This window comes from Camellia sinensis, chromosome 13 (genome assembly GCF_055761805.1).
Source record: "Camellia sinensis isolate YWXY chromosome 13, ASM5576180v1, whole genome shotgun sequence".
Classification (NCBI taxonomy): Eukaryota; Viridiplantae; Streptophyta; class Magnoliopsida; order Ericales; family Theaceae; genus Camellia; species Camellia sinensis.
Genome location: NC_138973.1, coordinates 39,777,426 through 39,790,647, shown reverse-complemented (window position 1 = coordinate 39,790,647; position 13,222 = coordinate 39,777,426). Strand labels below are relative to the sequence as shown.

The 13,222-nt window shown below is 48.7% G+C and overlaps 1 long non-coding RNA gene across 1 annotated transcript; it reads left to right on the top strand.

Moving 5' to 3' along the window:
- The first annotated feature begins 546 nt into the window (after nt 1-546).
- On the top strand, nt 547-2,789 carry LOC145805795 (uncharacterized). The gene is made up of 3 exons (XR_014347953.1): nt 547-678; nt 1,857-2,513; nt 2,643-2,789. It is a non-coding gene; the product is annotated as an uncharacterized LOC145805795 (long non-coding RNA).
- Nucleotides 2,790-13,222: the final 10,433 nt, after the last annotated feature.

The following is a 13,222-nucleotide window of genomic DNA, read 5'->3' as shown; positions in this document are numbered from 1 at the left end:
TCTGCAAAAAGCAGATAGCTGGCCGGCTAGAAATAGGGGCCGGCCGGCCATTTGCCTTATCCGGGGGTATTTTGGTCTTTTTCACTCCCTTTTTGCATGCTCCTTCAAGCAAGACTTGAGGCCTATAAAAGGCAGCCGAGGCCCCTTTCTTTTCTTTCCTTCTACAACACTTTCCTCTCCAAATCTGAGTTTCACGCGCATTTTCCAACGCCCCGTGCAAATTGTTTTCGCAAAAACACTCAGTTTCAAGCACTTTGAAGCGATTAAATTCCGGCTTCGGAGCTTCTTTTTGCATTTTCGCCACTTGAGGTAAGTTTGTCTCAATATTTGGAATATTTTCTCAGGAGTTGACTTTTGTTGACTTTTCATTTCCCGAGGGTTGACTTTTGTTGACTTTTTCCAATTTGGCCCATTTTGCTCATTTCTGCTCCCTTTTACAGATTCTTTGAAAATGGCGGGCAATTCTCCCCACGGCGGAGGTTTTCCAGGTGCCGAGATGATTTCGATCCCATGACTCTACCCCCGAGGACCCGACCTTTCATTCCCGGGAGGTACCGTCCGCCAGCACACGTTCTCCCTCGTGCTGTTTTCCGTCACTTTACCAGTTTTGACGAGCGAGCACCCGGGGATCTGCTTCTCAGAGAGCCGGAGCAGCATCTCTCTCACGAGGCCCGAGAGGTATTTACCTCATCATCTGTATTTTACATTTCGCACCTTTGCCATGCTTGAACATGCAGTTTAGCTTATGACATAGTACTTTGCTTACATCTTGAACATGTAGTTTCAACACTTGAATTTTTGAACACTTGGCTCACCAATTAATTGTGAACGCACTATACGCATTAGTTAAGAGGCGAACACACGGTTCAAACACTGATTTGTCGAACACACAGCTCGAATTCGAAAGTGGGCACACAGCCCACATTTTGAATTTTCTGAACACGCAGCCCAGATTAGATAGTGAACACGCAGCCCAAATAGATAGTGAACACGCAGCCCACAATTTAACTGAAAGTTGAACACGCAGCCCAAACTTCAAATTTTCTGAACACGCAGCCCAGATAGATAGTGAACACGCAGCCCACAATTTAACTGAAAATTGAACACGCAGCCCAAACTTCAAATTTTCTGAACACGCAGCCCAGGTAGATAGTGAACACGCAGCCCAAAATTTAACTGAAAGTTGAACACGCAGCCCAAATTTCAAATTTTCTGAACACGCAGCCCAGATAGATAGTGAACACGCAGCCCACAATTTAACTGAAAGTTGAACACGCAGCCCAAACTTCAAATTCTCTGAACACGCAGCCCAAATAGATAGTGAACACGCAGCCCACAATTTAACTGAAAGTTGAACACGCAGCCCAAACTTCAAATTCTCTGAACACGCAGCCCAAATAGATTTTGCATGTAGCTTATTTCACTTCATCGGCACACAGCCCATTTAGATAGTGAACACGCAGCCCACAATTTAACTGAAAGTTGAACACGCAGCCAAATTTCAAATTTTCTGAACACGCAACCCAAATAGATTGTGAACACGCAGCCCACAATTTAACTGAAAGTTGAACACGCAACCCAAACTTCAAATTCTCTGAACACACAGCCCAAATAGATAGTGAACACGCAGCCCACAATTTAACTGAAAGTTGAACACGCAGCCCAAACTTCAAATTCTCTGAACACGCAGCCCAAATAGATTTTGCATGTAGCTTATTTCACTTCATCGGCACACAGCCCATTTCATTTCATTGGCACACAGCCCATTTCATCTCATTGGCACACGGCCCTTTCATTTCATTGGCACACAGCCCATTTCATTTCATTATTGACACATGTATTCATTCTGAATGCAGGTTGGTTCCCGCAGTGTGCGGGGGTATGGTTCCACCATCGCGCGGGACTGGTATGCTGAGCTCCCGGAGGCCGTCCGAGATTTGGTAGATTTGGCAGGATTCGGGCCCTTTTGCGTCGGGTTGTCACGTTGTCCTGCCAGGAGGACACTGATGGCGGCCCTGGTAGAGAGATGGTGGGACACCACCAACTCCTTTCATTTCTCTGTTACCGGGGATATGACCATGACCCCTTTTGACTTCGCTGTATTGACGGGCTTAGACGTCGGAGGTTGGTCCATCCCCTACGATGAGGATATGGGCGAGTGGGAGGCCGCCTGGATGTATCTGTTGGGGGCTCGCCCGCCTATTGATAGGGTTTCAGGGAGAGTCCGATACACTTGGTTCTCTTCCCATTTCCGGCGGGCGGAGATGGTACCTGAGACTCCCGAGGAGACGGAGCAGTATGCCCGTGGTTTCCTGATGTTCCTCTTCGGGACCACTCTGTTCGCCGACAGAGGGAACACCGTTGGGCTATACCTGCTGAGCGCTCTAGTCGACCTATCACAGGTCCATCGATATGACTGGGGTGGCGCCGGCCTGGCTACCCTTTACTTTTATATGAGCGCGACCTCCCGCGGGCGGGGCGACTTACTTGGCGGCTACTGGAGAGCCTGGGAGGTACTTTTCTGTCCCCTTTGATTTACATTTCTGCTTTTCATTACTTGTACATTGCACACACAGCGCACTTTTACAGTCTGTATTTTGCTCTCAGTATTTCGTACTTGCATTCTGCACTGTTTTTCTCAGCTATGGGTCTATGTATACTTCCCATCATTAGCCCCAGAGCTGGAGGTGGTAGGGATTCCCATGACCCCATATTCATTGGTGTTCGAGGGCCCACACCGGCCGAGGCCTCGAGAGACCCTCCTTCGCCTGCGACAGTACTTTGACACCGTGCGAGAGGTACCTCAGAACTTTCAATTCCTTTCATTCTCATCTTTGATTTGCTCTGTATATTCTCGATTTCTGATTGGTTTATGCATTTATCATCCGCAGATTACATGGCAGCCCTGGGTGTCCCTGGGTGACGGCCTCCGACTTCAGTATACCGGAGCGTCGGGCATTTCCCAGTATAGGGTCCTGCTCGAAGGGCCGGTTGGCAGGGTATGGTTCCTGGGGGAGCGCTTTCTGCGCCAGGTATGGGGGTATCTTTCTCAGGATATTCCCGCAGTACCCCCAGCCAGTATGCGGACTACTGACAGGCTCTCTTACTCAGAGGTGGTCGGCGCCATGCTGGGCAGTGATGCTTTATTATATGTTGAGGAGGAGGACTACGCCACTTATCGTCACATATATTTGATGCCTCCATTGACGGGAGCTCATATCCCGATGATGAGGCCTGCTGGTATGTCATCCTCGGACCAGGCTCGGGCTCGGGCCCCAGACGCCCCTTCTACTAGCAGGGCCGGTACATCTAGAGGTGGGAGTAGACCGGTTCCTCCGGCTCCGTCGGTTCATCCTCATCCCGGATGGCCAGATATGCCTACTGAGTTGATGGCGTGGCAGTATGGGGCTAGCTCTCCGACCCCGATCCCGCTAGAGCCTCCGATGCCCAGTGATCGATACGCTATTGATCCGGACTCACCGCCGGTATGCTCCACTTGTTTTCATTCATCATTCAGATGTTTAGACACTCTTCTGTTCACTGATGATTATGAGCTCATTTTTGCAGCCATCGCGAGGGTACATGGTGGAGGTGGTTGGACTGGTGGCCACACTCGAGGGCATGGTCTTGCGTAGGGAGGCACAGTTGTCTGTCGCGGGTATTCAGGTACCCTTCAATTTTCTGGCATTTATCATACTTCTGATGACATGCTGATTTCTACTGCATCGATAAACTATTTGTGTAGAGCACATCTGACACACACCCCACTGGTACACTGTATTAACATGCACCCACTTTACGTATCCTTTGCTTGTATCTGCATCTGATGTATATATTTGGACTGATGTATTTGAATTGAACTCTTTGTTTTCAGATGCCTTCATGGTCCGGTCAGCCGCAGACCAGGCCACCTGGGCCTCATTGGGGAGCTGGGCCATCTGGGCCTTTTCAGGGGGCGGGGCCATCTCGGCCTTCCCGAGGATCCGGGCCATGTAGGCCTTTTCGAGGAGCTCGAGGAGGGCCTGTCCGCAGACGCAGGGCTCACGTTGTGGAGGTGGAGCCTGATGAGGAGGAGGAGGATGCTGAGGAGGAGGAGGAGGCTACCGATCGTCAGTCAGAGACATCTGCTGAGGAGGGGGGCTCCGGTTTTGGCTCGGGGAATAGAGGCGAGGCTGAGGGGGATCCTGAAGATGACAGCTCCGACTCAGATGGTGATAATGGTGCGGAGATTGTCCCGCAGAAGAGGATGAGGAGTGCTTCTCGTTCCCGTTCCCGAGGACTTTGATGTTGCTATTTCCTGCTTTATTTTTCTTTTTGCTAGTAGTTTGTAGCACTTTGCACATTGTTAGGCAGTTTTATTTTTTGTAAAACTTGTACCTTTGTTTGTTGTAAAGCATGATGAAATGAAATAGCTTTTGAAAAAGTGTTTGTATTTTAAACTTTTAGCATCGTATCGCATCATTTATTTCGCACAAAGATGGAATTGAACGGAAATGCGCATTGTGTAATCACCAAGTCAGGTAGTGAACCGACGTAACAAACTGAGCAACTCAACTTACTAAGATATAACAGGACCTTAGGAAGTTTACAACTCGATAAGCAAAATGCCACAACACAAATAAACAAGACTTTAACAAAAATTGCTTAAACAGAGAGCAAAGACTCAAAAACACAAAACACGTCCGCTCGACAAACAACTCGATAAGCAAAACAACAACTCGATAAACAAAACTCAATAACAACAGAGTGTTCTTCTGACAATCTAGGCATCGAAACGCATCCGTAACGGAGGGAGATAAAGGCCTTTGACTCTCCCATTGCATGGAAATGCTTGGAACTTTCCCTCGAAGAGTAAAACAGGGCCAAGGAGATACACTGCAGCATTGCCAGCCATCCCTGGGAGCCGGCCGGCCATTTTTGTGGAGAGAGACAGCTAGCCGGCCATTTCTGCAAAAAGTAAATGGCTGGCCAGCCAGAAAAGGTGGCTGGCCTGCCATTCAGTCCTGCAGCCACCAGATTTTTGACACGTGTCCCCGTGAATAGTGTTTTTCCTTCTATAAAAGCTTCAACTTCGGGAACATCCATTTTATCTTAGTTTTAGCCAAAGATGGAGGCGTTCCTCACAGAAAATATCACATCTTGGATCTCTTCTCTAGATGGCTCGGAAAAGCTGAATTTCCGGGGTTTCGGCTTGAATGCACTATTCATGCTGAGTCGTACTCCGCTACATCTTCCTTTTCTCCACGCCGCGGCAAGGTTCTGGAATCCAGTGACGCATGTTTTTAGCTTTGGCGGCCAAGAGATGTGTCCCACTTTCGAAGATTTTCAGGTTTTGATGGAATCTGAATGCTCTGAAGTGATCTTGCCTCAGCTCCGTTTTGGCCACGCTCAGGCTTTAGGGCGGATGTGTGGGCTCACGGCGCATGATGCTCGATCTATGATCTGCAGTGGGGAACTGGACATCCTCGGCTTGATCCGTCATTTTTCCGACGCCGGTGACCGTAGCAACCATTATTGGCAGGGTTTCCGGCAACACGCCCTCTGCCTATGTTTGTTGTCCCACTTTCTGCTTTCCTCGGGCTTCGGCGGGGCTAGCATTCGCTTGATTGAAGTCGCCCAAGGTTTGAGGGAAGGAAAGAGCTGTATTGCCATGACCTTGGCCGAGACACTGATGGGCTTAGATTCTGTCTATCGCCGGGAGGCGACCAGGTTTGCCGGGAGTCCACTGCTGTTGCAGGTAATGTTTCTCACCCGACCTCACATATATATTTGCTCACATCACTCGACCCTCAGGCTCATTTTTTCTCACAAAACCCTTGTCTCACTTTTCTCTCATCGTACATCTCTCTGTTCTTTATTCTCTCATTTTCCATCCCTCCCCTAGGTATGGTTAATGGACAAGTTGCAGGTTGTGGACTCTTGCCCAGCTTATTCAGCTCGAGGCTACTTCTTTCGGCCGCGCCTAGTCAATGCTCTTGACGAAAGGTGGTGGTTCGATTGGATGTGCAATTTGCCCGCAGACGGCATTGCTTGGCGTTGTCCTTGGCTCAACCTCCCGGCAATGAGCTATAGTATGTCTCGGCTGATTGGGATCCAATTGATTGGTCTAACCCACTGCGTATTTTATTTTCCGTTCCGGTTCCTGCGTCAGTTTGGTCATGATCAGACCTGTCCACCGGAGGGGATTGAGTACCCAGCCGCTTTCCCAATCCGGGGTGCACACCTTGCCCGATATGCTATGGCATGGAGGACTAGAGAGCTCCTGGCCCCTGCTTCAACTTTCAGTTGCACTTTGTCCGATGAGTGCTTGGATTGGCTCAATGAAGAGGCACAGGTCGGGCCTAGCTTGGCATCAGATGTTCCGTCCAGCTCTGGGAGGGGACGCAGAGATACTTGATTCAACTATGCCTCAAATTTATTGCTTATTTAGCATTTTCAAGTTTTCTTTATGAATGTACTAAAAAAGTAACCTCGATTGTATGCAAGAGCAGGAGAATGAAATTGAAAGTTGTGGTACTGAAAATTTTCCGTTTTGGTCCAAAAATGGGCTTAGTCGTAAAAAGATTGATTTGAACAAAGTCAACTTTTATTAAAACTTTTCAAAATTATTTTCGATGTGGACCAGAATTGGACACGCCGAAAATCTGTCACTGAAATGCACAACCCCAGATCCCTGCAACTGGAAAGTTGCCCCTAGTCTGAAGAACAATGCGGCACTTCAAAGCAACGGAAAGTTGCCCCTAGTCTGAGTAACTTTGCACCGTCGCGGCAACGGAAAGTTGCCCCTAGTTTGAACAGCACTGTACCGGAGATCACGATAAATGCTGATGGATAAAGATGACTGAGATGATCAAAGTGGACAGAGTTGATCGGGGAAAAGTTTATGGCTGAACTTCGAGGTGAAGTTGCCTACGTATCCCAAAGATGGGAATCAAGCCTTACGTAGTTCAGGCTGAGGTTCACTCGAGTATTTTCACTCTCCTTTTGCGCTCTAACTTTTGCCAAGGCCGCCCTTTGCGGGTTTTCAACCTTGCGAGCTCAGTTTTTATATTTTCTAATTTTTTGTGCTCTGACTTTTGCCTAGGTCGCCCTTTCGGGTTTTCGGCCTAGCGAGCCTCTCAAGGATAGTATTTCTTCAACTTGTCCATATTGATCGGTTGTGAGAACTCCAAGCCATCTAGGTCCATCAGAACCACAGCTCCACCTGACCAGATAGTTTTGATGATGTAAGGACCAGTCCAATTAGGTTTGAACTTGCCCCTTGGGTCGTGGATGGGAGCTCGGTTGTCTTTGAGCACCAAATCTCCTTCTTTCAGATTCCTGGACTTAACCTTCTTGTTGAAAGCCCGGGCAATTCTTCGTTGATAGCCTTGGATGTGGTACAGTGCTTTCAGTCTTCTTTCATCAAAGAGCATGAGTTCTTCGAATCTGCTTTGCTGCCAATCTGCCTCTGCTATCTGGCATTCAGCCAATACTCGTAACGACGGAACCTCAATCTCAATGGGTAGAACAGCCTCCATTCCATAGACCAATGAATATGGAGTTGCACCAGTAGAAGTTCTGATTGAAGTCCTGTAGCCCCAAAGAGCAAATTGCAGCTTGTCTGGCCAATCCCGATAGGTTTCCACCATCTTCTGTAGTATATGCTTGACATTCTTGTTGGCGGCCTCAACCGCTCCGTTGGTCTGCGGCCGGTATGTAGATGACTTATGGAAAGCCACATTGTATTTCTCCAACAAGTCTATCACTTCTTTCTTGAAGTGGGAACCATTATCTGAAATTATCTCGTTTGGCACCCCGTAGCGACAGATGATGTTGTTCCTGATGAACTTTGCGACGTGTGACGCCTTCAACACCGCGTATGATTGGGCCTCGACCCACTTTGTGAAATAATCTATCGCTACTAGGATAAACTCATGCCCGTTTGACCCCTTCGGGGTAACAGCTCCGATCACATCAATTCCCCAGACTGAAAAAGGCCATGGGGAAGTCATGTTGTACAGTTTTGACGGCGGGATGTTCATGCGGTTTGCATGAATTTGACACTTGTGGCATCGCCGAACAAAGCTAATACAATCCTTCTCCATGGTTGACCAGTAGTAGCCCTGTCTGAGGATCTTTCTGGCCAGCATTACTCCATTCATGTGTGCACCACACTCCCCCCCATGGATGGCTTCCATCAGGCGTCTTGACTCTTCAGCTTCTACACAGAGCTTATGCATTCCCAGATGCCCCCTTTTGTACAGCTTTCCCCCACAGATAATGAACTGAGCAGCCATTCTTCTGATAGCCCTCTTATCCTTGGCATTTGCCCCTAGTGGATATGTCTCCTTTTCCAAGAAGTTCCAGATGTCGTAATACCAGGGGTTGCCGTCATGAACCTCATCTATGGCGGAAATTGACTCGTATGCTGGCGCAAACTTTTGATCAATGATGACTGGACGCATCTGGACTCCGGACGGGATGTCTATCATAGAAGATAGAGTTGCTAATGAATCTGCAAACCTGTTGTTCTCTCTTACGAGGTCGGTGAAATTTAGCTTTTCGAACCGAGGAATTAGCAGATCCAAGGTTTGGTGGTAAATTATCATCCTTTCCTCCTTGACTTTCCAATCTCCTTTTGCTTGAGACACAACAAGGTTCGAGTCCCCAATGACGTCCAACCGTCTCGCCCCTAGTTCTAGGGCTGCTTCCAGGCCAGCAATACATGCCTCGTACTCTGCTTCATTGTTGGAAACTTTGAACCAGAGCTTGAATGCTAAAGGAATACGGGAATCGTCAGGCGCTATCAGCAACACCCCTATCCCATACCCATACTGGTTTGACGCTCCGTCAAAGTACATCGTCCAGGTTTCATCTTTGACGTGCAGAATGGCTTCATCTGGGAATAGATACTCAAACGCTTCATCCCCCTCAACTGGGTGGTCGGCAAGGAACTCAGCTACCGCTCTCCCTTTTACTGACTTGCGCGTTACATACTTCAAATCAAATTCGGAGAGCAACAGCAGCCAATGAGCTAGCCTACCCGTAAGTGCTGGTTTCTCGAAGAGATATTTGATGGGATCCAAACGCGAAACCAACATTATAGAGTGGGCTAACAGGTAGTGCCGCAGCTTCCTGGTTGCCCATACCAAGGCCAAACAAGCCTTCTCCAGCAGTGTATAGCGGGTCTCGTAATCCAGCTTCTTTTTGCTCAGATAGTATATGGCCCTTTCCACTTTGTCTTCTGACTCCTGCGCGAGCATGCAGCCCATGGTAGTTTCAGTTACCGAAAGGTACAATATCAACGGTCTCCCCGGCTCTGGCGGTGACAACACGGGTGGGTTCTGTAGATACTCTTTGATCTGCTAAAAAGCTGCTTGACATCGGCCGTCCCATTGGAATTTCTTTCCTTTCTTCAAGAGACCAAAAAGTGGTTCACAAGTCAAGGTTAATTTAGAAATAAACCGTCTTATGAATTGCACTTTACCCAGAAAGCCTCGCACCTCCTTTTCAGTCCTTGGTGGTGGCATTTCTAAGATGGCCTTGATTTTGGAAGGGTCGACCTCGATGCCCCTTTGTGTGATCAGAAACCCTAGCATCTTCCCTGCTGTAACACCAAACGTGCATTTCTGGGGATTCAGTCGCAGCCGAAACTCTTTGATCCTCTGAAAGAATTTTTGTAAGGCGGTGTAGTGGCCCTCTCTATCTTTGGACTTGACAATCATGTCGTCCACATACACCTCGACCTCTTTATGGATCATATCATGCAATATTGTAGTTGCTGCCCGTTGATACGTAGCTCCAGCATTTTTCAACCCGAATGGCATCACTCTATAACAATATGTACCCCACGGGGTAGTGAACGCAGTCTTCTCCCGGTCTTCGGGTGCCATTACTATCTGATTATAGCCTGAGAAACCATCTATAAATGAAAGCAAGGCGTGTCCTGCCGTGAAATCCACCAATTCATCGATGTGCGGCAAGGGGAAGTCGTCCTTCGGACTGGCCCTGTTCAAATCTCTGAAGTCTACACAAACCCGAATTCTGCCGTCCTTCTTTGGCACCGGAACTATGTTGGCCAACCATGTTGGATATTCAGATACCAGCAGGAACCCTGCGTCAATTTGCTTGGTGACCTCTTCCTTAATTTTGAGAGCCCAGTCCGGGCGAATCCTTCTGAGTTTCTGTTTAACAGGACAGGCCTCGGGGTCAAGAGGGATCCGGTGCTGTACAATCTCAGGATCGATTCCAGGCATGTCTTCATAGGACCACGCGAAAACATCTTTGAAATCTTTTAATAAAGCGACTAAGCGCTCGCGCTCCTCCGAAGACAACGTGGACCCGATCTGGACCAGCCGCGGATCCTTCTCAGTACCAACATTCACAGTAGTGATTTCATCCATTAAAGGTTTAACAAATCTTTCCTGCTCTTGATCAATTAATCGTTGCAAAACTGGAGGAATTTCTTCCTCGCTGTTTTCATCAAAATTTTGAAAATCCTGATTTAAGCAATAAATCAAAGGCACAGAAAAATACTCGGAAACCACATCCACATCATTCTCATTAAATACTTCCAAGTCGTCAGATTCCTCTGTTACAACAGACTGAAAAGAAAATGAAAAAGACGACCTAGACAGGACCGTGGCATCCGGGTTATCACCCTCAGGAATACCGGACTCAGACTCAGTCGAGCTGGAATCTGATTCTGACGCACAAGATTCGGTAGAATCAGATTCCGGCTCACTACCTGACCCGGAACTGCTAGATAAAAAGCCTTCTTCATATTGCCAGATGAGAGAAGGTGCGATAGATGCATCCAAGATCGGCGCTGGAAAGCCCGCAGCTATTTCATCTCCAATCACAGAAACCGAAGAGTTATCCCCCAAGCACTCTTGGCTGATCGGAGGATCTGATAGTAGACTCGCCAGTGCTACCCCCATTTCAAACTCTGTGCTCTCAGGATCCACTGCTTCACATTGCTCAACCTCAGTTGGTGGGTCTGTCTGCGCTTCGGCAACGTCATCCCCAGATAATTGTATGTCGAAGAAGATTTCAAAACCAGGCACGCGCGTCCCCTCCGCGTTTAGCCATGGCTCCGGGAAGCCGCAGAATGGAAAATCTTCCCCCTCCCGGACGAAGCGTCCGTTTAGGGTACCCCAGATGGGCCTGTGCATTAAATCAAATGGCTTCCCGGCCTTCTTTGCCCTGGCCCTTCAGGCCATTTCTTTTCCTTTCCTCACCCAATCCTCCTTGGTGGGCAGATAACCCAGTCCAAAGGCGTGAGGGTTGTGTGGCACTTCGGCCAACACTGAGACGCCTTTCCGGCCGCTTCTCCCTAATCCCATCCCGGGGGTATGTTTTAGCTTGTTCATGAGGTAGATAGATTGTGCACTAACATACATGCCCTCATTCGCAGCCATGACATTCTGCACCACGTGAGCCTCGGCCAAAGTGAACCCCGACAAAAACACATCCTCCGTGCCGTGCTCAATCTCCAAGACAGGTGTAGACACCTCCGGCGGCGGATGGATTGATGAATTCCCAAAAACGATCGCTACCCCTTTTCCGTGGGGGTACTTTAGCATCTGATGTAGAGTGGAAGAGACTGCTTTGACCTGGTGCAACCACGGTCGCCCCAAAAGTAGGTTAAAGGTTGCAGGAACGTCCAAGATATGAAATTCAATGCTGTGTTGTCCTGGACCAACCTTGGTTTGAATTTTAACAGTCCCCATCACTTCTCTGCTGGTATTGTCGTATGCTCTGATCACTTGGGTGGTTGGGACGAAGTCCACGGGTTTCAACCCGATTGCATATGCCGTTCTGGTTGGGTAGACATTAATCGCAGACCCGGTATCAACAAGTACCACCGGTATCCACTTATCTCTACATTCCACAGAAATATAGAGAGGTTTGTTATGACTTGTGCCCTCAGGCGGTAGCTCCTTGTCCGAAAAGGTTAATGCCGGGGAACCTCCTCCCGGAAAAACCAGCCCAACCAGCTGTTCAGGCGTGGTGTCTATGGAGAGTTTGGACTTGTCCATAGCAGATAGGACAGCTTCTCTGTGTACTCGTGATGCCATTAGCAGTCCCCAGATGGAGATGTCTGCTTGTATCTTTTTTAACTGTTTCAGCACAGCTTCATCCTCAATCTGCTTCTCCTTCTGTCTCTCCGCTTCTCTATCCTTCCCGGATGCCTCGGGTTGGTCCAGATGTGGGGGCTTGAAGTACCGCCCACTTCTTGTCATATGGTCCACTTCATCAAGATACCAAGTATCATCCGGCTGGTTATTCCCCCAGTCTTCATCCGTGTGGGCAAGACATAAGTCATCATCTTCCCACCACATTCCACTGGCAGCCAACAGACACCTGTCTGGCTCTGGTCCACTCGCACTCTCAGTGCTCTCTGTCCATATGCTCGCAGCATTGTCTGTCTTCGTGCACACAACACTTTCAGTCCCCTCAGGGCCCTTCTCCTTCCTAATTCTCTCAGCCTCCTCGAACTTTCCTTGTTCCAGCTGCGTCAGTACAGCTGTTTGTTCAACAGTTCCCATCTCCATAATGCCCATGTCCCGAGCGGAATTCTTAACACCGGCGCTCTCCGGCGATACAACTTGACTTTCGGCCATTCCGGCCACAACTGATATTTCTGCCCCTGCCGGGTTCTGTTTTGGTTGGGCTTCCCCCACTGCATCCGGTTGATCCTCGAGCCATCCAGTGGCCTCCTCTGATCCCTCATAATCGTACCAATTGATTGACGCCTCTCCCAGTTCCTGGCCGTCGAGGAATTGCAGGTTGGCAAAATCCTCCTCGACGGTTGTCAGATTATCTGCCCATAGCCCAGATCCATCCCCCCGGATCATGCATAGCTCTCCTGTCTCTGGCAATTCTACGCTTACCCCAATTCGGCTCGTTGATAGGATGTGCTTGCTTGGATCATAGGCTCCCCCAGCAAAATTCTGCCCAGTCTCAGATTCAACAATTTCATTCTCTCCCGAAATCTGCCCTGCCCTGTCTTCGACGGTCACCACCATCGGTTCGGGTTGGGTTTCAGAGATGTCCACCATGCACAAGAAGTCAGTGCAATCAGGGAGGAGCACCTCCGGCTTGGGTAGGTGGGTGGGTGTAATATAGATGCTAGGATCATAAGATGCGACCCCAGTCTGGATAAAATTAATTCTTTTGGGAGGAGGAGCTTGGTTATGTGGTGGGAGAGGGTTGGTGGTGACATTGGGTTTATCAG